The 25,780-nt window shown below is 35.8% G+C and overlaps 1 long non-coding RNA gene across 6 annotated transcripts in view; it reads right to left on the reverse strand.

Annotated features, from left to right (window-relative positions):
• LOC110396599 overlaps positions 1-25,545 on the reverse strand; it is a 75,931-nt gene extending 50,386 nt beyond the window's left edge. For 4 of the 6 annotated variants that reach the window (XR_002437094.1, XR_002437093.1, XR_002437092.1 and 1 more), the window contains exons 1-4: positions 25,486-25,545; positions 24,980-25,087; positions 23,503-23,754; positions 22,219-22,491 (exon numbers count right to left, since the gene is read on the reverse strand). This is a non-coding gene — a long non-coding RNA (uncharacterized LOC110396599). Of the gene's footprint in view, positions 1-18,945; positions 22,492-23,502; positions 23,755-24,979; positions 25,088-25,485 lie in introns of those variants that run through there. The other 2 variants (XR_002437095.1, XR_002437090.1) reach the window with 2 other exon arrangements.

A 25,780-nucleotide genomic window follows, 5' to 3' on the forward strand; every position in this document is an offset into this window, starting at 1 on the left:
CATCTTTTTAACGAAATGTCATCTGACTGCCAAGGAATATATATGTCCCTTTCTTCTTGAAACAAGCAAATCTGAGCAGCTGTCACGTGGTGAAGCATGCTGCTCTAGAGAGCTAGTCAGTTTGGAAACTGATCATGGTGTACACATGAGGAGCCTGTACACTGAGAAAATCTGGGCCAGAGAAATCCAAGAGTAGTTGAGCTACTGCTGGCAGCCCTCACAAGAAGTAATAACAAGGCTTAGGCATAAAAAATGCATACATAAGGGGCACCGGCAATCAGAAGCACTTCAAGCAGATCATGAAAACATGGACAGGGAGGGCATAGCAGTTTGAACAGCAGTTTGAGTGGGAAGGGCTGTGCACCTTGCTCATTGACCTGGGAAGCTCCAGAAATAGCTGCTTAGACAAGATGGTGGGCATCTGTCTTAGACCAAAGGCTGCACCTCCAGTGGAGGTGAACCTGCCTGCAAAATGTATGCTCAGGTAGAGGACCACCTGCAACAGGTGGCTCAGCTGCAGAACATGGTGAAAAGGCTGCACAACATGACAAGTAGTTGCAATCTTGTTCACCAAGTTTCTTAAAACAGATTCTTAAGTGTTTTTTTTTATCAGATACTCAAATGAATTGTATTTTACACTATAGTTAGTCATAGCACTGAGCCAATATCTGGTTATAAAATCGAGTCATTCAGTTTGAATTGTATCACAGAAATGGCAAACTCAATGTTCTCGTTTGACTTTGTACTACAAATAGAGCGGATTTTCATTTACTGAACTGTAAATGAGGCAACAGCATCCATTTTCATTAAGCACAAGAACAACGTGTCCTAACAGAGAGATAAAGCAATAGCTAGGTTTAAAAATAAAAATCAAAATCTACTGACATAAAAATTTTGAAAAATTAAAATTTTCCTCTTTTGAAATGCTCATCATCTACCACTGACATCAGGAAATCAATATGATTACAAAATATCATTACTAACTTAGCTATAGCTGCAGAAATTCAAAACTTTTCTTAAGCAGTTCAAGTGCAATAAATTAATAATATTCAAACAGAAATTTATCTGCGGTGATTTCTTGGTGGCATATGCTTTTTCCTTTCAAGTGTCTGATTACTTAATCAGTGTTGTTATGATAAATCATAGTGGTTTAAAGTGCTGTGACAGCAACGTCTTCTTGTAATCTTGTTCTATCACATTTCTTCTACTACACAAATCAGGAAAAAATTAACATAAATCATAGTACAAGACCCTTCAAAAAAGCTGTCCACAGTGTCAGATGCCATGAAAAAGAAAAGCTGCCAACCAAAAGAAGTTAAAGCTGTTGAAATAAGATCAAATACTGAACTACCTGTGCATTGCTTCAAGAAAACATGATTTTAGTAGTAGATACAAAATAGTAGGCAATGCGTATATCTTTCCTCTACATAGTGGGAAGAAAAAGTTGCACTTTCCCCTTCCTGAAGACAGAATGCTTTCTGGATGAAGTTTATTTCTTCCCTGGTGTTATGGTTTATCCTAGCAGGCAGCTAAGCATCACACAGCCATTCATTCACTCTATCTGAAGTGGCACGGGGAAGAGATGAAAAGGTGAAACACATGGGTTGAGGTAAAGAGAGTTTAATAGGACAGAAAAGGAAATATAGTAATAATAATAATGATGATGACAAAAGAATGTACAGAACAAGTGATATACAATGTAATTGCTCAGACTTGCTGACTGATGCCCAGCTAGTTCTCGATCAGTGGTCCTTCCTCCTGGCCAACTCTCCCCGGTTTTATTTTTCAGCATGACGTCAAATAGTATGGAATATCCATTTGGTCAGTCTGAGTCAGCTGTCCCAGTTCTGTCCTCTCTCAGTTTCATGTGCACCTCCAGCTCCTTGCTGGCAGAGCAGCACACGAAGCTGAAAGGTCCTTGACTTAGTGTAAGCGCTGCTCAGCAACAACCAAAACATGGCTATATTATCATCATTATTCTCATCCTAAGTCCTAAACATAGTACCTGCCAGCTATTAGGGAAATAGTTAACTCTATCCCAGCCCAATGACATATGATTAAATGTAAAAAAAAATAAAAAAAAAAAAATCTACCAATATTTCTCTCATTCTTCCCTGGAGCCTGGAAGAAAACAGAAAGAATTTACAAACTCAAGAAGGAAAAGAAAAAAAAAATTCAGATATTTTAAAAGAATTTCCTTTCTTTCTTTCTTTCTACAGTATGAAATTTAAGTGCTCTAAATTTTGAACATTTGGGGTGTCTCAATATAAAATGGCTAAAAATAGCAGAAGAGCAGTTACCTATAGACATAGGAAGACAAAGAAAAGACTGAAAAAATGATGAGCCTCAGAAGTAAAATTTGAAAGAGTGAACTCAGGAGGTCAAGGTTTATACTCAATAATATTTTTTACATTATCCTAATAAACTTTCTTCAGTAGGATATTGATTAAAACAAATGTTAGCTTTTTTTTTTTTTTTTAAATCAAAGATTAAAAATGGGGCTCTTTTACCTCAGTTTAGGTTAACAGTTCACACTTGATACTGTTTAAGACAAATGGATTGAGAGGACATGGTCATCCACATATTTGCAACAGTGCAACAGTAGATTCCATGCACATGGTATGAAAAAAAAAAAAACATACAAACCATATTTGAAACATATTTAAAGTACAGTATGTTTAAGTATACATAAGATATTTAAAATATCTTACAGAGTAAATAGCTTTGCAATAAATATATGTACTCTCATGATTACTTTGTTTCCAATACTTAGTTGGGTTTAAAAATCATTTTTGGAAGCTTTTTCTGCATCCTGGTGTTGAAGACCTTAAACTTTTCCCTTTACTTTTCATTTTTGTCATTTTCAAGATTCTGCATCTTAAGTAAATTCATATTGTGAACTTAATTCTTCTTGAATATCTTAAAGTTGAATAACCTGACACATTATGTCACACGTTTCTTCATATCGCTCTTCCATTCTTTGTCTTTCAGAGACTTGCTGTGGACCCTAGGTCTCTCTATGTTGTATTACTAAGCCACCAAATCATCTTGAAGAAACGGTGCTAGTATCCCACATATTATCATTGGCTCTTATATGTAATACATTAGCATACCAACATTTACTTTTCAAAAATCTCTTCAAAGATGTCATTTGTGAGCATCAGGGGACTGTTGCAAGGCCTACAATGGGGAAATTGAAAAGACATTCTTACAAAGGTAATCAACTTTCCTTTGGTGGCTTTTTCATATTATTTTACCCAGTAAGGTTTTAGAATGTTTATCCATTTTTGTAGACTGGCTCATCCAAATGTTTTTGTAACTTCAAGATCATGTCAAAGGTCCTCTGTGGGAATTCTGTGGGAAATATGTAGAATGACCTGCCCATAAGGAACAAGGAAAACATCACAGCATGAGATTGTGGAAGTTAAAATGAAATATTTTCAGCTGTGTCACTAGAACTTTAAAGCCACTGCAGTAGTAATTCTCTGATCACAGAATGGTTATATTTCAAAAACTTCATTTCAATTAAAAAGAAAAGACTGTTTCCATTTACATATTTTTCACTACAAACTTACCTAAGAAAATTAACTCACTTCAGACTTCTGTTAGCTAGTACCTCTTAACAAATGGAAGGGAAAATACAGTCAGACAGCGAAGTGGAATCTCCATTGACATTAGGTGACAAACTGACAAAACTGTTACCAATCATTGCCCTTAACTATGAAGGAGAGAGAGACGTGAAGATTCAGAGATTCACTGCTTACTTCGATTCTTCCTGTACTAACAGAATGAATCAGTTTCTGACATGTTATAGCACCTGAACTGCCAAATACTAACAACTTAAACTGCCTAAAGTTAGGTTCTCCTTTCTGAGTTTGATACAAGGGTTGCTCTACATAGCAGAAAAGTGGCACAAGATACTAAGTACTTAAGGAAAAATAAACAAACAAAAAATTTCAGCCAAATTCACATTAAAGATATAGTTGACTATACTTCTTTCACCAGATCACCTGAAAGAATTTTTGAGCAGTAATTTTAGGAAGAAATTCTTTACTATGAGGGTGGTGAGACACTGGAACAGGTTGTCCAGAGAGGTTGTGGATGCCCCCTCCCTAGAAGCACTCAAGGCCAGGCTGGATGGGACTTCAAGCAACTTGGTCTAGTGGGAGGTGTCCCTGCCTATAGCAGGGGGTTGGAACTAGATGATCTTAAATGTCCCTTCCAACCCAAACCATTCTGTGATTCTATGAATCATTAAAATCAGGAATGCAGACTGGCAGAGTAGTCACAGATGTAAATTCATTGGATGGGAAAAGTAAGTCCTTAAATTTCATAATATCTAAGCCTGGAATAAAAAGCACTTTACGCAACTGAAAATATACTGGAGGTTGTATTTTTTGTTTGTTTGTTTTCATCCTAGGTAAATGACACTATAATAATCTCTGTGGCAATCACATAACTACAGAACTAAGATGCTAAAAGTTTCATGTGATTCAAACACCTTTTCAAATAAACATTTAACTCCTGCAGATCCCAGTCTACAGCCTGGAATATATGCCAAAACAGCTAGTGGTGCAATGTGTCATAAAATGAGAAAAGTTTTTAAGGCATGAAGACGAGTTTCTCAGGCACTGTAGTAGCCCAATAATGAGGCAAACTGTACATTTCCTTGAAGTGCAATGGGGACACTGCATGTGCTACATCAGGTGGTGTTACCTGTGTCTGTGCATTAGAAATTTCATAATCTTCTGTTCTTCCAAATTAATCTATATCCTCCAGTTCTCCATTTCCTTTCAGTGACTACTTATCATATCTTTTATTACATTTACTGCTTAAAGCCACACTCAAGATTTTTGACATCACTGCTCCAGCTTAGCTAAAATTTGTGAGTATTTATGAATTTCAAGAGTGCATGTACACCATTCTTCACTCAGACCTTGACTTAAACCTCCAGTATTGACACTGAGGGAAAAACATGATATAGATTGAATTATGAATGCTGTTTTTTCTCTTACTTTTCAAACACTATCACAGTCATTATTCTGTATACAAAATGCATTTATTTCCTCAGCATAAGACACTGCTCCAAATTTTTTTCTCATTTATTTCAGTTCTCATTTCTGCAGTCTGCTATGAAAACAGGAAAAGATGTAAGAAGCAAATTCAGTTGTTTAAATTCATTCTATCAACAGACAATGAATTACTGAGATATTACATCATCAGCACTGTGAAAATAATTCCAGTGACATTGCATATGCCTATTCAGTTATTTTTTATGGAAAAAGTGAACTAGTATAAGCAGTACTTTAAATATATATATACACATTAAAAAAATATGTAATGATAATCCAGAAAAAAATAACAGCATCCTTTCTGAAGGATATAGAATCATAGAATCAAAGGATTATTTGAGTTGGAAGGGACATTTAAAGATCATCTAGTTCAACTCCCCTACAATGAGCAGAGATACCTACATCTATATCAGGTTGCTCAGAGCCCTGTCCAGCTTCACCCTGAATGTCTCCAAGGACGGGGCATCCATCGCATCTCTGAGCAACCTGTTCCAATGCTTCACTACCCCTACAGTAATTTTTTTTTTTTTGTGTATCCAATTTAAATCTCCCCTCTTTTAATTTGAAACCATGTCCCTTCATCCTATCATAACAGGCCTCACTAAAGAGTCTGTCCCCTTCTTTATTCTTTCACCTATAACCTATAACATGCAACCATTTCACCACAACTCAGTAAGTCTGAATTTGACAGGTAGTTCTTTTGCTAAAAGTTCATAGTTATAATCTAGCTTACCTAGTTTAAAATATGTACAGTGAACATGACAATGTCTGCACTAATCTCCCCAGGATCACTTTATTGGCAGTGAATTTGGTAGAAAAGGACATCCAGGGGTGCTATTCATCAGGCCTGTATTAGAAATCTACTGTACAATCAGATGAATCATGAACAAGAAATGCTGGATTTCTCTTTGTCGATTACAGAGGTAGCAAAAGGTGTATGACATCATATGGGTCGGATTTATCCTATCCTGTAGGATAGATCTCTTCACAGGAGAAACCCATTCTGGATAAGATTTTCAAAAGAAAGAAGAAATTTGGTGTGTATTCATTCTGAGTATCAGTGAGAATATCTTGGTTAGGGCTGAGTGTCAGGGAGGCTTAGTATCATAGTCTGATGATGTATCTTCTTGAAATAAAAGATTTCCAGAGATTGAAAGGACAAGGCCCTGAGCAAACTGCTTCGATCTACTTTGAGCTTGGGACTCGAGTAAATGAGGTTCATGGAGCACTTTCAAGGAAAGCTATTCCATAGTGCTGTGAAATATCTGCATCCATCAAACTGAATGTTCAGAAACGACCTGTTAATTCTGAAAACCTTTTTCTCTGACTTTGGCTTGCTACATAGGTGGTACTGTGTATCTTGATCACTCAAGAAGTGGTTCTTCACTAAAGGAAAATTTTCTTGCCTGGTATGATCCTGAAAACATGGAAGTTCTGTAAGGTATATTGAAAGTTGTGTGTGAAGACCCATAGATCTAATTCCTGCTACCTACACAAAGTTTCATAGCAACAGAGAAGGCAGGAAAACAGTAGCGATCATAACTGGCAATTAGTGGGAAAGTTTTTTCAGTGGAACTTCGTGGTCTTCAATGGTTTAAGACATTCAACTGAAATTTTCAGTAAATTTATTAATGTTTCAGATTAGTCCTCTAGGCCTGATCTTGAAGACATGATGTAAAACAAAATGCTCTAAACCAAGGTAACACGTTGGTACAATATTACAGTCTTTGCTAGCTTCTGTCAGTGATATCTTTTTCACATTTAATTTAAATTTATTTATTTATTTATTTAAGAAAATAAAATCTGAGCTCCACAGGCGGTAACTACTGAAAGAAAAGAATGACTCTGTTTCTTTTTCTCTTATACGAAATGCTTTAATAACTCAGCTGGACTCATGATCTTTGTGAAATATGGACCTTTCACATTCAGGATAAAAACCACAATACTTACTCCTTACTAGTGAGGTATATTAATAGTAGATACAACTTGACATGATGGTCATTAAGGTCCTCAGGAGCTGTGCTATAAATGTCAGGAAATGTTGTCAGAGAGTTAAAGTATGTTTCATACTGGCTGTGGTAACTGTATCTTATTTTCTGTCATGGTGTAGAGGTCCAAACATACATACAATTGTTCTTATATGATGAAGGAGAACTGAAATAGACCTATTAATATATAAATTAAGAGACAATATTATCCGTGTATGAAATAACTCTATTAACCTTGGCACCAGCTCTTTGTCACCCTCAAACAGTATTTGACCACTTGCCTGTTTTATTTTGCTACCCCACAAAAAGACATGGAAAACAGCAAAAAAGAAAGAAAATAAGGAAGACAAACAATAATATATCAGCAAAAATGAATGTCTTTAAAGGATCATTTGCAATATTGATGCTCTTCCCAGATGCTTTCAGAAAGCTGTGCTCTTGGCTATTATATTTGCAATTCAACTGAGCTGCTACAAGGAAATGTAGTATGTCATCACTTTTCCTGAACTCTAGTATTGTAGCCAATTGTGGGCCAGTGCACTCACACAGCCAATTCATTATAAAATCAAGCTAAAATTTATATTATGCAAATAAGATTACTCATCCATACTAAATTACAACTATGCTATGTTGCACAATAACCCACTTTATAGTGGCTTGCTTTGGACCTTGTATTTATTTTCAGAACTAATCGTAAACAAAAAGTGAGTAGAAATACTTCACCACTTAGACATTTCAATGATATTGAACTACCCATTTTCAGGGATCAAAAAATGCTTCTCAGTATTATAGGACAGAAATGAGCTAAAATGTAGTCATATTAACTAAAGCCCTCAGATTACCTGCATTTAGATTTCTCATCACAATTCCTTAAAATGTCTTGTTAGCAAATTGTGCAACTATATTGAACAAACCAGTATATTATATTGAAATGCATATAGATTGACTTCTTCTTTAAAGTGAAAATGCAAGCAAGTCCATTGCAATGAAACGTGCTGAGACTAATGAGGCATCATGTTCATTGTCTGAGTTAAAAGAGATTTCGGTCCCTCTTGGAGTGAATCTGACATCATTCAAATCAGTGATCAATCATGAGTCTTTTTTTGGTTTTGAGGCTCATAATTTGTCTCTGAACAACAGAGGTTGTTCAGGGTAAAGATTTAGGTTTGATGTCAGGAAAAAATTTTTCCTCAGCAGGTGGTGAGACACTGGCACAGGCTCCCCACAGAAGTTGTGGATGCCCTATCCATAGAGGTTTCAGTGTCAGGTTGGATGGGCCCTGGGCATCCTTAGCTGGTGGGTGACAGCCCTGTGGACGGTGGGGGGTTGGAACTTGATGGTCTTTAAGTTCTTTCCAACCCAAGCCATTCTGTGATTCTATGATTAATTCTATTATTCTGTTTATTTGCTTACAATAAGTCCCTACAACCTTAAGGCAATATGCCAGAATTGAAGTTAGCAGATATTTCTGGTAATGAAATAAAGGTTTGAGGGGAAAAACAGAAGCAAAGAAATGCAAAAAAATTAAATGAATGCAAGAAAATAGTTGCAGTTTAAAGGTCTTGCCGGTCTCCTTGGACTCTGAGAAAACTGGAATAAAAGACAAAGCAAACTTTCCCTCTCCCAACTTTTTTTTTTTATTTTTTTAGGTTTTACAACTGTAGCTAGTGCCAGATGTTTTCTTTTTCTGCTTACTTCCCACTACTTTGTGAAAATGCATTACAATAGTGCTAGCCCTATTATTCCCAGAGTCTCAAGGAAATCTATTTTCTGTTTATTCACTGAAGAATACCTTATCTTAATGCTGGGAGCCACGAGTGAAGAAGGTTGTTTACAGAGTATACTCTCACATTTGAGGACATTATCATTGCTATGTGACTTTGTTTTCTTATAAAGCTGTAAAATCTATTGAACTACATTCTCAACTTAGGCCTTCGTACATACAGAGGGAAGAAAATCAATACACATCATTGAAATAAAAAGTAAGGAGACCAGATTCAATCTGTGCGCTTAATTTATGGAATGAGTTAAGACAGAAGAACAGCTTTAGTACTGTTCTCTTTTTGTAGAGTCCCCGTAATCTTAGTCCTTAGATATAAAGGAGTAAAATTACAGCTGTAAGGTGAAAGCATTCAATCATTCCAGAGTATTCCTCATGTTTAAATGTCTAATGGCATTACATGATTTTGCTATGAAGCCACTGGATGACTGTAGGCAAAAATAAATTGGTATTTGAAAAGCAAATACAATAGATGATAAGAAGAGACTGGCAGTACATTTCTGGTGCTATGCATGCTCAAGCAAAGCTTTACATAGGATTGACTATAGAGATAAAAATCCTAGTGAAAATATAAAATTTATCAACTTGAAAGTCAGATAGGAATTTTCTTAACTAATTTTTCCTTCTAAGCATTAGGAAACAATCATCTGGGATCCATGTGTAGCAAGTTGAAAAGGACAAGCACTTCCGTGTTGGCACTTTATTTGCTCAAGTGTAGATGTTGACATGCTCCTTGAGGAAGTTTCATACTGCCTATCCTTTCATTGACTTTCATAATACAACTAGCTTAGAAATCTAAATTCTAGATAGCTAGTTATGTGACAAGTGCAAGACGTAGCCAAAGGAAAGAAAATTTTACTTTTTCATTAAAAGTGAGAAATGGTCTGTAAATATTAAGTAAATATTCATCAAGCTCCTCCAAGCTCCATTTTGATCAACTACAGGCTTAATAAAGTTTCTTTGCATGTCAAAATTGCAAAATTCTCTTAGGAGCATTTGAGCATGATTGATTTTTATTTTTTAACTGTTGCAAAAAAATGAGCTTGTTAGGTCTTAAATCTACTTATCATCCATAAATTTCGCATTTTTTTTTAAATTATTCTCTCCATACCTCCCTCCTTCCCTCCTTTCCCCACAAAATAGTTATTTTTAGATAACCAGATTACAACTGAGATATTCCCAGGTGCTGGCTTGGGGTTGTAGCAGGTGCAGCCCAGAGGCTCTGGGTGCTCCAGGAGGTCTGTGAGTTGGCAAAGGGTAATGGTGTCATGGAGCACAGGAGGAGGCAGCCACTGTGTCCTTGAAAGAGAAAGGTTCTAGCAGAAAGGAAATATGGAGGTGGCCTAGGACAGGAGCTGATCCAGGTAGGCTTGTTGTGAGCAGTGTCATGCACACCCTGAGCACACTGATGCTTAGACTGCTGCATATTCTGAATTTCTCCCAGTGATAAGGGAACTGTGTATAATGTGGGCCAAGCAACTGAAATCAGTGTCTTCCCAGCATTGCTTCTGTCAGATTGCATAGCTCAGAGCCTCTCTGACAGTTAATCATCCTTATCCATCCAGTGGTTAAAGGGTCAGCAGCCATCACACGCTAATCACTTAACCTCTCAGACACAGCTGAAAATATCTCTTTTCCTGTCACTTAGTTCATGCTGTACCCAAATATTTTCATTGCTCCTCTTCACTGGATAGCAGTGCATTGCTTCGGCCCACTGCCTCCACATGCAGCTTTGCAGGGGACAAGGGACACTCTGTGGTGTCTGGAGTTAGTAGCTGACACAAAAAGCAGATGTCTTGAACTAACAAACACACATCACTCTCTACAGCTACACCAGCAGTTAAATACGGCCTTTATTTTTCCATGACTATGAGAGGCCTGGCCCCTGCAGCTGTTATATAAAACATGGTAAAAATCCAAAGGCAAAGAGTGTGAAGTAAATTCCACCTCTTACAATCTTATTTCTGCTTTCTGTATGCTCCAGTACTATACCTTTGGATGTGAAATAAGTAGAGCAGAAAACAAAAACAGAATAAAACACACTTCCTCCTCCTATAGCTGAGCTCAGGAATATTCCTCTGGCTACACATGATACAAATCTCTGTGAATGAGTGCATGCACACATGTACATCTGCATCAATGTGATGAGATTTTCTGTGCCTGTGACAATTGTATTGCAGGTGATGGTACTACCGTGGATTTCTGATTGTATAGTTTTTGCTGAAGGCTGCTTATAAATACCTCAGATGCCATTGCTTAGAAGGAATATTCTTGGGAACTCCAAGTACTTTATAATGTGAATTTCCCACAAAATGTATCCCCCTTAAAAAAAGAAAAATGTCTAATCCTTTGCATTTTCTCTCAGTTTCCTACTGTTTCCACTGCTACACAAAGGATCTCTGAAAAGACTACTTTTTTGGACATTTTTATTGAGATCTCTCACTCAGAAGAAAACTGCTTTTAATTCCACTTATGTTACTTAACTAGGAAATGCCACTGGATGTTTGTGCTGGCATGTTTATCTAAAAGTCTTACAAACATGAATTAAAGACATAGGAGCTCCATACTAAGGTTTTGTCTATACTGTTAAAAGAGTAACAAGCTTAGGGAAGAAATGTACTCGCAGTGGACTGCACAGGTGTAAATGGAGCATGTTAAAGTTATGTTTCTTTGGAAGGCAGATTATGATCTTCCTTGCAAGAGGAAGGCTTCTCCACAGAAATATTAAGCCCACCTTAACACGACAAATGGAGCATAGAAGTCCAAAATGTGAGTTCATTTGCTGAAGCAGTATAACTTGCTTTGGTGCTGTGGCTTTAAGGCAGGGATTGGACAGATATCCATAGCCTTTCCAGAAGGATGCTTCACAGGTTTCAGGGCAGTTTAAAGGCAAAGGTTGACTAGATTAACATGAAGATCCAAGGAGTCAAATATCTCTGGGAGATCAGGCCAGTCAAATATCTCTATTACTCCAATGGGGGAGAACTGCAAACATCTCTCTATTCTTAAGGATGAGAGGTCTGTGAAGGGGAAGCCTATGATTAGCCATGTAGTTTAGTGGCAAGAAAACAAAAAATCAAAGTGTCCCCAAATGTTTTCCTGTCTATATAGAAAAGGAAACAACGTGACATAAATTAAGCTTTCTGGGCTTTTACAGATGTCATCTGGGAATGTATTTATCTACAGAGAAAATTATGATGATATCAAGTCCTGTTAATAAAAATCAAAAAGATTAGCATCCATACGTGTCAGAAAACTATAGCAAATGTGTTGCAAACAAGCAACATAAGTAGATTGTGAAATTCAGATATATTATATTCACCACTGGAGGGCTCCCATATTTTTCCATTAATTTCATAAGAACATTTTAAGATTTGGAAAAAAAAAACATATATATGGTTCAAGGAAACTGTGTTTCCCTCTTCTAAACGCAGTTGTAGTCCCACAGCAAGGATTTTTACGTTATCATTACACCTTTTACACCTTTTTTATTCCAAAAATAAATATGTCATAAGATAATTTTATGATTGTTCACAAAAGTGGGATTGTTCACCATGTTTAGGAAGGAAGAAACTAGAGAAATTTAGCAATTTGGTCAAAGCTGCCTACTAGGCCAACAGATCCGAGCTCAGGCTTCCCTGAGCCTACTCACTTTATATTAGAATCATTAGGATGCCCTAAAATAAAACAACAAAATACAATGCTATTAGTCTGTGTTATCTGCAGAGTCCTCATTACTGTCAAGGCCAAATGCTTTAGCAGCTCTAATGTATTTATCCTCAGAAAGCATTTCAGAACAAGAAGTTTTTGCCAATACTAACACATGTCAACTCTTCCAAGTTCTAAGTTGTCATCCTTATCACTGGACCATCTTTCCTTTTTCTAAGCATACTGCTTCAAATGAGTTGTACCTGAGTTATTGCTAGCAGTTATTATTCTTCTTTATAACAATTTAAGCAATGTAGATAAGGTTATCATATCACCCAAAACATTTCAATCAAAAATAGTTGGAACTTTATTATTTGGGTATGATTGTGAGATAAACCTTCACTTACAATGATTCAACTGTGTCTGAATACCATGGTATTTATCTCTGTTATCAAAACTGTCAATAGATCTTAGGTTTTATTACTTTCATTTAAATATACCATTTTAGACTTTTGCCACTGCATAAAATCAGAATCAGTGAGCTATTTATTTTGTCCAATATGATTTGAAGTACCACATATGTCTGATTGCATGAGGACCTTTAGAACTCTGCCTTTTCTGATGTTTAGTTTCTCAGAATTTAAATCCAAACTAAAGAAATATCTCCACTTGTGAGCCTGACACTCTTTAAAAGTATTTTAAGTAGTTGGATATCCAGAGGAAAGCTTTAATACATGACAGATCAGGAGATTCTGTAACATGAGGCCTGCCAACATTGCTGTACCAGGAATGTGGCAAGAAGATATATGCTGTCACTAAAAATACAGCTTCTAACACCTTTGCAAATTATTTAGCCTTTATGAAGCAGATGAGAATATTAGTAGAATGGTGGGAGGTAGATCTCTCCTAAGTATATTCTGGAAATAAAACAACAGTCCAAAAATCCTTCTCTAAGAGAGAGGAATGTACCATAAGGATCACTGCAACTCAAAGATCCAAATTAAATCCTGGGAGTCTGCTTTGTGGACCAGTGATACAGAACACAAGTACATTTCTGAGCATGAGTTCACATCAACTATATGTAACAAGTATAACTGAGTGACAGAAGTTTTCTGCTATCTTCTTCATTATAAGAAAGCATGGGAGAATTAGGTTGCACAGCACAGTATTGGTTGTTTATTCAAAGAGTAAGCAAGTCACAAATAGCAAAGCTATTCTGGAGAAATGTCGGCATACTAACAAAAAGACCTTTTACAATCCAGTGCCTCTGAAGGACAGTATTGTTTAATTTGGAATGAAAATCTAAATACAATCTATTTCTCTGCAATTTCTAAAAAAGCACTTGTATTGAAATGCTACCCAGTAGCACAAGGGAAAGTAGAATATTGCTTCGTTTCACCTGAATAAGGCATTCTTCACAGAGTGTTTATATTTTATCCTACTTTTTGGTTGTTCAAAATGTCTCAAATATTCAATAATTAGGATCTGGTTGGATGTCAGCTACTTCACTGCATATCTCTCTTGGTTTTCTTTTCCAAAAACAATTCTAATATCCCTAGGAGGAATCATAGGAAATTTATTGCCAGAATGTTCTCAGCATTAGTTCCCTGTTATCTGAACTGAGTCCTTCCAAAAAAATTCCCCAGAATTTCACACTAACAGTCACAGTTCTCCTCCAATAGATATGAAACTCATTTCATTGGCCAAGATTTTCACAATAGTTGTTTTGTTCTTGTTATTTGGTTTGTTTGTTTTTGAGAGAGGTATTTTTTGGTTGTCTGGTTGGCTTTTTTATATTTTTTTCTGTCACCTACTACCACTGGCTTCCTTGTCACTGTTCCTTTAACATCAGGAGTTGACACGGCTTCAAAAAATGTCCCTTCAGCTTCAGAATATTTACTGCCCAAATAACAAATGTCGGGTAAGCTGTTCAAAGGCTTGTAGGAAATTAATGGTAAAGCACATTAAATTGCCTACAATTAGAAAAAAAAATAGATATAGCATATTGTACCTTAAGATAGTTAAAACATATGCAGTACAAAGAACATAATTACTGTGGAAAAACATTATGGTTCAATGGATTTCTGAGCAGTTTATATTAAAATATTATTTTGTATACAGATTATTTTATGTTGCATTTTGATGACTCATCATCACAAACATTTCAGCATTACATTTAGGAGCTCTGTTTGATAGTTTCCATTTCTCTTCACAAGGGCATCTGAAGATAACTAAATTAGACATAATGCTTAGCTACAAATGTCAAAAGTTAGATGAGCAGTACTTGACTTTAAATTTCAAAACCCTTTTTATCTAACTTTTGTAGATCAGATATTTAGGCCTTTAGCTCCAAGTTTTAAAACTCTTAAAAAACTGCCCCAAAATACATTCTATTTTAAAAATATAATCACTTAACTGCGTATTGCAAAAGGAAAACCTTATTCTGGACAGTAGAAAGCATTTGGGAGATCACCTTATACATTCCATTTGTTGAGATTCTCTAAGTGGGCCTTCTTTTAGCTAACTTCTCAGTAAAAAATAAACCAAAGGCATTCTGAAAAGTGTTGCAGGAAATGTGGATGAAAGCCATGATCCTTTTGGAGCTTTATACATCTCCTACTTCTGAGAAAAAAGGTTCTCTAAGGACCACAAGTATCACAAGATACTCTGTAGTCTCTTTCCCATTGCAATTGTCACACTTTGTAGAAAACCACTTTGAGCAATCTGATCTATTGGAAGGCCCATAGCAGTGAGATAGGATCTAGATGATTTTTAAGGTCTCTTCCAGATCAATGATTCTATGAAAGTTAGAGAACACTCCACGAATTCACAGATGAAGCAACTGATTTTTCACTTTAAGGTGCAGTGAATGCTCATATTCTCTAAGCTGAGGTAAAAGTAGAAAAAATACCAACTTAATCTCACGTATGGCTATCTATCATAATGCAGAGCTGTTCTTGCTCCACCACCTTTATCTGACCTAGCAAGTATTTCTCAGCACTATGCATAATGGAAGAGCTCTATCAGTCCCATGAAATGAGAGTTATACAGAAGAGACAATGTCACTTTTTGCTTTTGTTCTTCTGTAAGAAGATGCTGGCTTAGTTGTCGAATATCTCATGACTGTGAATCATTAGTGGAGGGATGATGACATACTCACAGATCATTAAGATTGGAAAAGGCCTCTAAGACCGGGTAGCTGAACCGTTCCCCTACCACCAATATTGCCCACTAAACCATGTCCCTAAGTACCACATTTGCATGTTTCTTGAACATCTCCAGGGACAGTGACTTCACCATCTCCCTGGGCAGTCCATTCTAGTGCCTGACTACTCTTTCAGAGAATAAGTTTTCCTTAATATCCAACCTGAACCTCCCCTGGGGCAACTTGAGGCCATTCCCTCTTGTCTTATCAATGCACCTCTGCAACCAGTCACATCATCTAGTTATATTTAGAAATATTTACATGGCATATTGAATACAAAGTTAAGTGTCTTCACTGTTTATCTGAGCTTACCAGAAGCCCAGTGAAGTGATTTAATAGCACATTTGACACAATTGGATTCAGACCTGTGCAGATTCAAATGTGATTTTCACTTGACTGAGATATAGACAGAGCCAAAGCTGATGTTGGTTAATATGCATAATACACATAACTTTCAATGACTAGGCATTAAAATAGGTTTATATAATGAGCATTTCCTTGTAGTTAGCTTAGTTCTTTATTTATAGCATTTACTTTCACGTATTTTGTTCCATTCTGGTGACAGAACTGGATACCTATTGGATGTAAAGCAAGAGTTTCAATAAACAATTATCGATCATCTCTAATGCCAATGGTTAGTCATACACAGAAACAAAATAAATAAAATAAACATTTCCTCATTTGTGACCCCTCCACACTGAAGTGTATGAAAAGATAATCTTATAACTGCAACTGGCCATTCTATTTTTTGCCTCTGTTTCTTTTAAAGCTGGTATGTGGTTTTTAGTGGGGACCTAAACAGGATAAAATTAGAAATAGATGTTGGAAAGCTTTGTGTCCCTAAGGGTCTCTTCTTAGGCTAATACAAGCCATTGGTTCTCAGAGAGACAAAGACACACTAGCTTTTGATTAGCTATATCAAGTAGTGTGAACATAGCAGCAAGGATTTTTGCCGTCCTAAGCATATAGTGGGCTTTTGAAATATTTTTTTTTGTATATAAATGACTACACAAATTGATATCATACCGTTATTGCCATTAATATTTCATCTGTTAATGTCTAGACCAGTCTGGATATACATTAACTGATTTTGATCTAAATAATGAATGCCTATCTCTCATCTTAAGACTGCATATTTATTTTAGATGACTAAAGTTAGATGGAAAGAATGACTGTTGTACAAAGCCATTAGTATCACTGTTTCCAGGTGCTAGAAAAACTGTAGCCTAGATTACTTGGAGCCTGCAGTACAAGATGAGCATATGGGAAGGTAACTGGGTCAAGACTTCATCCATTGCTCCCATGCTCATCTATACCAGCCATACAAGGTTCATACAGATGCGTAAGAGAAATTCTAGCACATCTTTCTGATCGAATGCTTTTGAAGACTTACTGTACAAACTTGGAAATACACGAAATCTACTCATTTTTCTGTAGTCTATAGAAAAAGATACAGAAGTGTAAACAAATCTGAGATATTTTAGCACAAAACTGTTTGTGTACAGGATACATTTTTCTTCATTTTACTCCAGTTCTCTCTACTTTTAAAGAAACTCTAGCAGTATTTTTTATACTCATAAATCCTTATGAATTTATTGTACAAAAAAAAAGAAACAAAAACAAAAACAGTGGTATTAGACCTTAAAATAGTCCTTACAAGGTGAATAACACATCTTCATTAACTGATTTTAAGTACAAAAGGTCCTGACCTTTATTTCATAGCTTTAATACTAAAATCATTAGATTCCCTTATTAATGTGCTTACTTGTAACTCTTCCATATGTTCTTTTTCTTAGTTAACACCCCAAGTTCAGAAGTATTGTATTTGTAGTTTTTTTCTATGTGGTTTTCAACACAGGATGTAGGATTTCACATACATTCACAGGTATCGTCCATTGGGAGTTTTATGGGAAGTTTTTTGGTTTTTGGTTTTTGGTTTTTTTGTCTGTTTGTTGTTGTTGTTGTTGTTGTTTAAATACAGCTATTTACCAGTAACTTTGCATGGTCAGTTCTAAAATACTCTTATTATTCATAGTCATCAGTAAGAGAACAAGACATTGAAACTGTCAAAACAAACAAATCCAAACACTACTTCAGATTACTCTAAATCAATTAAGAAAATAGATATGTTGATGCCCTAATTGCAATTACTACCCAGTATGATTTAGATAAATATTTGCTGTTGCTCTTTGTTGGAGCCCAAACTGATAAGGAGTGATAAGTGTGTCCTGCTTTGGTGTTATAGTAGATTAACATTATCTCCTTATTTCCTAATAGGTTTCTCCAAAATGTTTCTAGGATGACTTGCTGTTTTGTTGTTGCTATTGGAAAAGTTAATAATACTGCATGTATTCATAATACTGATATTCTAATGGATATTGTCAAGTTTCAGGTTAAAGGAATAATGTGAATTACAGAAATGTGAATTCAGTTTTTATTGTTTCTTGCTTTACAGAGACAAAACAACATGGCATTTAAAAGGATTTTTTTTTAACCAATTCTTTCACTTTGAAGAAGAAGGATGAATTTGAATATCGTATTTTCTTGTTTTGAATTTTTCATAATGCTCACAAAAGCATAGGATCTACTAATGAAAAAAGATCAATTTTCGAACATCATATCAGTTCGAACTTTTAGAAATTTAGAAGGTGTTAAAATTTAATATCTTTTTCTTACATAAGACTTAAACTCATGCCTGAACATAGTTCTTGTGGACCTAGAATCTAAGGTTACAATTTTTGCCTACTAGCACTTTGCAGTTATCCAGAAGCATGATAAAGAATACTGACAAATAGCCATTGAGAGGTAATAGGATCAAAACTTTTAAACATTTACGTTTAATGAAAAAACTTGGGTTTTATTTGACCAGCGTTTCTTTGTGCAAACAAAATTTCCATTAAGTTTAAAAAGATTTATGAATGTAAGCTCTTCTTATCAGATAAGATTATGTCTTTAAAGCTGCATTATGTCAGAGGAAGACATAGGCAAAACTGCAGAGTAAGAGAGAGACAGCAACAAATAGGCATTAATGAGATGGGCATTGTGAACTTTTACTGTTCAACTAAATGCATTCACTGGACCTGCAAGAAAATGTAAGCCTGAGAAGAGCATTAAAATTGTTTTCATGAGGAAGTGAGCTGGATGCTAAATCAAAAAGTCAGATATAGAATAAAATCACAGATGGTTTTGTAAAAATGTTTTGTTCACACACCAGATGTAGCTGATCATGAAAAGAAGAATTTTTCAGTAATATTTGTTTCTGCTATTAAATATTTATTTAAGCAATTGAAAGTTATGTGAGGCAAATGCTTAGTTTCAACAATTTTCAAAAATGAAAAAAAGATCCAAGAAATGGATTCCAAATAGCAAAGGATTTGCTTTGACATTTTAGAAACGCTTTTGCATTAGACAACAAAAAGAATTCCCATTTTTAATTTTTTCTTTTGTGCTCTTTTTCTTTTTCTCTCCAAACACTATTCATCATACAAACATCCTACCATAACTCACTGTTGATAGGACCAAAGTGTACATGCAAGACCCAATTTAAGCTTTGAATTATATCAAGGTGTCCAGAGAGCATCTGTAAACAGGTTAACTGTTGTCTTTCTGGTGGAGGAACTAAACCAAATGTATTCACACTCTTTCTGTAAGAATAAAAACTTATGTTAACCTGATCCTAAATGGACATTACAGCTTTTATTATATTGGAAATGTAAGAAATCTAAGAAAGCATAGTAGTGATAAATACACTGAGCAAGCCAAGGATCACTAGAAAGTATATCAAGAATCTTGTATATATGCACTTACCAAGAACTGGGTGAGCCTTTCTGTTCATTCACTACATTTAGCAAACCTCTCCTCCTCAGAATCCTTCTGACTTGAAGTGCTCTGATTAACTTACATATCTAATGTGTGCAATCATTACTCTTAACTGTAACTGGAGTAACAATGAACATTCATATAATGAATACAGTACCTCATTGATGAAAACATAAAGGATCCAATTGAATGGCCAGAAGAAAGCCCTTTATACAGGCAGTGTGTAATGCTGAGGTATGCAAGAATATCTGGAAACCTCAAGGTAATACAAAGCAAAAGAAAATTAGTTTGCCTGTGCCGAACAATTGCCTCAAAAACACAACAGGAAAGGCACACCACTGAAGTATCCAGCATGCTAACCATTGCATCTAATATAAAGTGTATTAATTTTTTACTGAAACAATCATGCAGTGAAAAAGTGATTATTCCTAACTAAGACAATACATGATTGATTTACAGTGGGAGAGGTATTTATTATGGAATCACTCGTGATACAATTATTTTATTTCTAGGACTTCTTATCCTATAAAATACTTATATGATGGGCATGGAATCAATATCTGTATGAATAAGAGTATAGTTATTGTTGCAAATACATCAGAAAATTATGTTTTATTTATGATGTCAATAAAGTTTTATGAGGAAAAACAAAGCAATAAAATTATTACATCAAGATATTGTAAGTAATATGGCCACGGGGAAAGGTGAGAGTAAGTGAAACGAATCGGTGCTTAGGATAATGAAAGTGAGGGACTAATGGGGCCCAAAGGACCCAAGTAAAATACAGACAGATTCCAAGTAAGCTTCCTTCAACTCCTCAGAGAGTAATTCCGCTTGGTTTTGACCAATAAACTGCAACAGCTCTTCACTTCTAATCCCAAGATTTTTATAAGCAGTTTGCCCACTCACAGTGAATTGTGCAAGTAGGAGAGAAAGTGAATAGATCCACGAGGACTGATGGAATATAATTTAATAGTTTCATGAGAAAAGATGTAGGGTTTGTGATTGGAACCGTGGAAGGATTTTAACCTCCTTTTAGAGTACAGGAAGGGAATTAAATGGATTTATGAGAAATGTTGGAGGAGAAATAAATTGAGTCAACCACTTTCTGTCTACCTATATGCTTACCTAAGATATTTTCCTGTTACATTTTTGTTCATGACACATCCAAACTACACATTAATTCATGCTATTATTTCTTTGCTATACAGGGTTCCCATTCTTCAGGGAAAAAACAACTTTCTCAGTATTATAGGTATGTGACCTGTGATGAATAATCAATACTAGCATTCATTTTGAAAGATGAGGAAGTTCACAATGCATTATCTTTGAGCTTCTCTGAAGTTTTCCTGTGTTCTTAATAACTTTTCTTTAGTTTGGATGTATATAGAAGCAAAAAAGACATATGATAATCACCTGGTTTTCCTACCATTGCAGAAAGATTCTCTTCTTTCAATTGCCATATCCAGGCAGAAGTGAAGAGTAAGAGAAATCACATGAGAAAAGATTTATCGATATTTTCTTTTGAAAATCAGCTCCATGGTCCAAGGGTTTGACTCTTTTCTTTCATTAAGCATCACAGTATTCTTAGAAAATCTTAACTGAACCAGACATCCCTTCCAGTTTCACCCTCCATTACCTCTTGGCATTTAGGCTAAGTAAAGTACAATAATAAGTTAGTATACAAAAGTTCACCAGCTGTGAAGAATTTGATATGCATACTCAGTGTGAGACTTTTCTATCCCTTTTGGTTAAACATACACAGTGAGCCTCATTCACATTTCATTTAGCTTGCAGGAAGTGCAGGATCCTGAATCAAGAGTTACTGGTAGGAATCTTTATGCAAAATGGCAAACATTTTCCCAGATTCAAGGAAGTGCAAAAGTAGGCCTATAAGTGTCACTTTTGTGTCTTGTAAAATTGTGGAGAAGTTTATTCTGAGAGTTAATGAAAAATAAAAGAAGTCAACACAGCCATTGGTCATAGCCATCAGTTCAAGGGGGGGAAGCCCTGCTTAATGAACTTAATTTCCTTTTATGAGATGGTAATCCAACTAGTGCACCAAGAGAAGCCATATGATGTAATCTTTTTGAATTTCAGCAAAGGTTTTGGTACTTTTTGTCACAATATCCTTGTGGACAAAATATCCAGCATGCAGTTTGACAAAAACATAATGTCATGGCTGAGCAATGGACTAATGGGTTAGGCTTGAAGTGTTATAAGAAATGGTCTACTATCCAGTCATTAGCAGTGTCCCACAAGTCTCTATTTTAGAGTAAGTTCTCTTTCAGATTTTTATAATCAATATAGATGTAGGACTCAAATACACAATAAGTAAGTTTGCAGATGATGCTAAATTGGGAGAGATTATTTGTATTCCTGTTAGATAGCTGCATAAACAGAATCTAAATTTGTTAGGATTAAATTAAAACCTCCTATATCTTCAGTCAAATCTAAGAATATACAGATCCAATCCAACATTCTGATATCCTTCAGGTGTTGTGGTTTAACCCTGCAAGTAGCTAAGCATCACACGGCTGTTTGCTCATTCCCCACCAACTGGAATGAAGGAGAGAATTGGAAACAAAATACAACTTGTGGGTTGAAATAGCTATTTGCTAAGACAGAAAAAGAAAACAGAAATAAAAATACAATGATACCTATATGTATGGATAGCATATATATATTCACTATGCAATTGCTTACCACCTGCTGGCAAACACATGACCAATCCCCCACCTCTTTGTAGCCTTCCAGAAGCTGTCACATGGTATGGAATAACCTCTTGCCTAATTCAGGCCAGCAGTCCTGGAAGTGTTTGCATGCTGTCACCATGCCATCAAGGCAGCTGCTCTTCTGTGCCAAAGGGTTTGGCCTGACCCTGGCTGTGCTCTCATTCTTCAGCAACAGAAGCACTGGTGTGCTGTTAATACTGGCTCAGCTGAAGAAACCAGGACATCAGGCAAGAGAAATATATAACTGCAAGATATGAGTTAAGAAAAAATACTAATTGGGATTGGATTTTTACTAGTGTAACAGATTAACGCGTGTTTTAAAAAAAAACAAACACCAGTTAAATTAGCATGTTCCTAAATGATCAGATAAATGAAAACTAATGCATATAAATATTTTCCACATTGTAGTATATCAAGAATCTGTTGATTTATTACTGATTTTGCTTGCGCTTCAGAGTGGAAAAAATGTTGTGCAATCCTTTGTTAAAATATCAATGTAAAAATGGGTTTATAGTATATTCTTAGGGGTCAAATAGGGTAATACTTTCTGTTGTTCTGCCTCTTTCTTTAAGGAAGAATTCTAATACTAATGAATGGCTAAATGAGCAATTAACGTACATGACTTGTAGTTAGATGAGACACCTAGCACTGATGTTCTGATCTAAAATTAGAGCTCTTTACTATTATTGCAATAGTTCAAAAATCAAATAAACAAGTCAGCTTTTTGACATTTGAGGAAAATAATACTGGAAAAAAACATTACATGAAAATTACTATTAAATATCCATAAGTGAAATATGATCAACAGTCACCCAGGACAGAAAATGAAAAACAGCTTTTGTAGGAGCACATTACAAAGATAAACCAGCCAGTTAAGTTTTGAATAAATCATCTTTTATCCAGTTGTTGCGACATACAGCCATGGAAGCTGATAACTTCAGGACACCATGTCCCTATGAAAAATATCTTTTCTAGATAAGACCTATGCCTTAAATCAGATGCTGTATGAAGACTACTTAGTCCTATTTATTTATTTCCAGTTTAATAAGGCTCCCTCCAAAATGTCAATTTCATATTTTAGTATGAGCAGATGGGAAAAAAGCAATGACCATAGCAATTACAATTTAGTATATAGAAAACAGAGAAGCAAAAATATGATAAAGGGTATCTGGACATTTTTTCATTATCTGGTATTTAAGCGGGGCACCTTTCCAGCAAAAACAAAGGATTACTTCAAGGTTATTTATTCATTTACCGGCAACGAACTAGGTTCAGATAGTTGAAATCTCTGCTATCCAGAGTCAGTAAGTGGCCTCATGCATATGTTCTACTTTATGTTGCTCATCTGCAAAACAATGAGGCTTGTAATGATGTGAAAGGTTTAATGGACTCTCTTCTGGTTTGTCCTCTGTTCAAGCTGATTGTTATTTGTGTAATGTAATCTTCTTAGGACTGTTGTTCCCACAGGGAGATGAGGAGGCAGAGACTGGGCCATGGCCGGCAGCTCCTGTCAGGGATCAAGGATCATCCAGTTAATAGTTTTGCATTTAGAACTCACCAATATTTCCGGTCCTAAAGAGCAACCCTCTAACAGCTAGAGTTGTTTTCTGTTATTTTGCACAACAAGAAAGTCCTTTAAGTGTCACCATTTTAAAATTACTTAAACATTGATCAGAAACTATTTTCCATCACTTAATTATTATCTCAAGGAGGCTAAGGCAATGGTAAAGATATTTAGTCCATTAGCAGACCATTATGTGACAAGTAAAAGGAATAAGAATGAAAGATAAAACAATGGTTATATTTGACAAAGCTGTACAGAAGAAGTGACATCTTGATGTGCTGATTCATATAAGACCATCCTTAAAAATGAAAGTTTAACTGACAACATTGTCAATAAAAAATAATCTTCATACATATCATTGTATATATATCCTTAGATACAGCAAACATGTTATCTAAGTCAGTATGACCATCCAGGAAACTGTTGAAGTGATTAAGGGGAAACTCTTAATCACATTGTGACAACTAAACTTGCTTTTGAAGATAGGAGCATTTTGAAAAAACTTGCAATTAATTAACATGTCTAGCTAGCCTGCAGGTAGGGAGATTATCCCTGTCTTTAACTGACCGATTGTAGGCTGGATGCTGTAGCGGAGTAATAGTCAAATGATAAAAATATCCACTAAAAAAGTATCATAAAAATCCCAGAGTATGTTAGTTTTGTGGAACACCACCTAGCACCCAAACTTGTGCAACTTTGCAATAACTTGATATCTTGTCTGAGACTGGATTACTGCATACCAGGTAATGAATCTGACTTTTGGACAATAACAATTGGCTTTAAAATTAACAGGAAACAGGAGTCCAAATCCCCTAGGCAGCTTTGAAATCCTAACCCTAAATATTTATCATTAACCATCTGGGATATAAATATTTTATTTTTAATCTTGTTGTTGTTCTTAAGGGATCTGCCAAGGAAAACAAAATGGGGGAAAAAGATAATCTCTTACAACTTTTTAATTGCATCTTTGTTTGTCTGTGGTAAGAAATAATTAGCTAGCATACGATTCCAATATGTATTATGACATAATTTAAAGATATCAGAGATCGAATAGGGACTGTTTTTCCCCACACACCATTGGTTGTGACACACTTTTTTCTAAAGAAAGTCACTAGAGGTCTCAAAATCAAAGGCCAAGCTAGTGCCTCATTCAATTCTTAATTCTTACTTCTGAGTAATTCCTCTGGGAGCTGGGTCTTCTCACAGATTTAGTGCCCTCGAATACAATCACGAGAGTGTTGTATTTCCTTTGGGAAATGTGTCACTTCGTAGAGAACTGTTTTGGACCAGAGTGAAGAGAATAAAACTATTAATTCCTATTACTTCCTGTTTTTTTCTTTTTTTTTCTTGTCACGGTATTGTCTAAGGGTCTGCGTCCGTGACAAGGGGGGAAAAGCCCAAAAAAAAAAAAAAAAACAAAAAAAAAGAAAAAAAAAAAAAAAAAAAAAAAATCGCCGGCGATAAGAACCAGCCCCCGGGCGGTCCGGCGGCTAAAGCGGCAGAGAAGCCGCGGAGCCGCAACCTGGGAAGAGGGGGACCCGTAGACGGATCTAACACACACACAAAAAAAAAAAACAGCGGCACCGATCTGAGGAGGAACAACTAATTTTACTAAATATATCAAAATGAGGCTAGTAGAATTATGATAGAGGGTTTACAGGCTGAAAATCTTACACAGTAAAATGCAGGAGGACCATGTGCTTTCTCCGCCAGGCTGGGAAGAACAGACCCCGCGTCTCCCACGTGGCTTCACCACCCTCTCCCGCAAAGACCCCTGGGGAGTGCACCTCCTCCCCTCCCCCTCAGAGGGCCACACCAAAAAAGGCAGTTTACAGTAACCGGGGAATTAACCCTTTAACTGCCCGTACCTTACATGATGTAATGATGTGGAATACCGACAACAAAAAAAATCACAAAACCATAACATTTCTTTTTTTCTTTTTTCCTTTTTTTTTTTCTTTCTTTTTTT

Source organism: Numida meleagris, chromosome 3 (assembly GCF_002078875.1).
Source record: "Numida meleagris isolate 19003 breed g44 Domestic line chromosome 3, NumMel1.0, whole genome shotgun sequence".
In the NCBI taxonomy this organism is placed as follows: domain Eukaryota; kingdom Metazoa; phylum Chordata; class Aves; order Galliformes; family Numididae; genus Numida; species Numida meleagris.